Below are 2,726 nucleotides of genomic sequence, written 5' to 3' on the forward strand. Positions count from 1 at the left end.
TTGCTCATGCACTATTATACTACATTGCCACATATATAACACATCAGGCCGGTTTTCATTCCATACATTACTCTGGTCAGACTTGCACTATCCTGACACACTACCACCATATCCGGCCTATCTAATCATGATCTACAAAATACTCCGGCCACCTATCCACTATTAGACCACACCACACTCAACCCACATCAATAGCTCATGAGGCTGGTCTTGTTTGTTCTGTACATCCATCCAGCCAATCTTGCATCACTTTACCGCACTGTAAGCAAGTTGCTGATCCTTGCTCCTGGTGTTGTTTTAGAGCCCTTAATGGGTGTTTGCCTGCCTTAGCTTGCTTATAAGCTTTTACAGAGTTAAGTTTGTTATCAGCAAGCTATAGAGATTTGAACACTCTGTAATAGTTGTGGAAGTCTCATTACACACTTAACAGGTTAATAAACATTTTTATGTTGCCTTAAACACATGATAGCATATGGTAATCTTTCAAAAATACCAGAGAAGATATGATATTCTGAATGTTGCATATCATTCAATGGTCTGATAGTGGATTTAAGACCAGATTTACATTTGTTGTGTTAGTCACACTTTATGTGCCCACACCTTTTAGGATACCCTATATCCCATGCTATCCACACACAAAAAATGACAAGGGTGTCAGCTTGAGTGAAAAAGTTTGTTTTTGGAAGATTATTACACTTCACTACAAGGATTGATGATGGTCCAAGTGTTCTCTGATAATCCAACAGCATATATATATCTGTTGAACCAAGATCAGACAAGACCTCAAAAGAAGTGTTCTGATCATGGATGAATCTACATTAAACACTTTTCTGACTCTTTGCTACAAGTGTATAATATGGGATAGTGTGATTCACATAGCAGGATGTGCTCATGTAGGTGTATATGTGACCTATGGTGCAGTTCACTTAGGCACCACTACTTTTGTGCAAACTTTTTTGATCATTCATACAACATTATTTTGGGATTATGTCTTGTAGAAATGCTCTTATATAGTAAACGAACAATCCTACAAGACAGATTTTTGATAGGATAAAAATTGACGAAGAAAAAATTTCGGGCAAGCCAGAATTTGGCACAGCGGCGGTAAGAATAGCCCCTATCTCCAGAAAAGGAAAGTAACACCCCTATTATCGGTCAAGCAGCTGCGCGATTCGTTCTGGGATGCGCCGATGGGATTTGTAGTGTGTTGAACTGAACTGGCGCACCTCGGTATGAGCTGATTTTTCATCCAGACCCGACCGATATGCTTGGATCCACCGATGGGACTGGTTCTCCATAACCGGATGGTTCGAAGACTGACAGAAGCCATTGCTTTTGGGAGGTTGGCCTTGAGAGTTGCGAAGCTGCAATCGCAATTATCTCAGATATATTTCTATCTATTTCTATGATACGGAGTGCAACATCGACTTGGCGGCGTTGTGGGCCTCTGCTTGTGATTGCACCACTTCTTTTGCTCATTTTTCTCGTTTTTTAACTCTGGCGTTTGCAACTGCCAATCTCTTATGACATTTTGCCATGGCTTTTGCGTTGCGTGAAGCATAGTCTTATCAATTTCTGACTTGTGCAACACTTGTGGATACTTGCAAACTGCTGACAAATCAGGGGCTTTACTATATATATCCGTACATAGGGTTAGGGTTACACTTGGATTTTCGGCCAGGCAATTTGGCAGTTGCACAAAAGTAGTGGCGCCTAAGTGAACTGCACCATAGATGAGCAAATAAGATGGCTGATGCATTAATTCTATTTCAATGCCTGTATATATAAGAACATGAGGAAAAAACATATCAGTGAATGAGGATGGCCAGAGGTGCAGCATCAGGAAGGGCAAATGACAATAAACCATATTTGTGGGAGAAGGATAATAGAAGCAATAGAAATGTGGAGCCAAGGTAAGCCAGTGTTGTGTGTGACAAATAAGGGCAGTGATTGTCAATCAATGATATCCCAAGAAAGCTTTCAAAGGGTCAAAAGCTGTAGTTTGGCTATATTGAAAAGCTTGCGGTATGTCAACAGGATTACGTTTTATGCATTTTAGTGTTTTGTGAGTGTATCATGTTATATAATGCATTCAATGCCACGGATGAGTGTTGTATACACCGCTTAACACACCAATAGAGATCCATAACTATTGTAGACCAGCAAGATTCTGTATGTAGCAGCAATCTACATGTTAAAATCTCTAAAGTGAGTAGGCACAGTATTTGGTAGCTAAGATTGGATAGGCTGGATATGTATGCAGTGCGGTAAAGTGATGCAAGATTGGCTGGATGGATGTACAGAACAAACAAGACCAGCCTCATGAGCTATTGATGTGGGTTGAGTGTGGTGTGGTCTAATAGTGGATAGGTGGCCGGAGTATTTTGTAGATCATGATTAGATAGGCCGGATATGGTGGTAGTGTGTCAGGATAGTGCAAGTCTGACCAGAGTAATGTATGGAATGAAAACCGGCCTGATGTGTTATATATGTGGCAATGTAGTATAATAGTGCATGAGCAAGTGGAGTATCCCATAGACCCAAACCAGACTGTCCAGATATGTCACAGATGTGCTTGTAGGGTGGTACACTTGCACAAAACTGGATGGACTCATAAAAAACCGGCCTGATATGCTACAAATCTGCATGTAGTACAATATAATAGTGTAGAGTCTGCTTCCAGAATAGCTGGAAGTTTATCCATGAATTAGTAGACTGTTTTATGC

The sequence above is a fragment of the Coniophora puteana genome, assembly GCF_000271625.1.
Source record: "Coniophora puteana RWD-64-598 SS2 unplaced genomic scaffold CONPUscaffold_1, whole genome shotgun sequence".
Taxonomy (NCBI): Eukaryota; Fungi; Basidiomycota; class Agaricomycetes; order Boletales; family Coniophoraceae; genus Coniophora; species Coniophora puteana.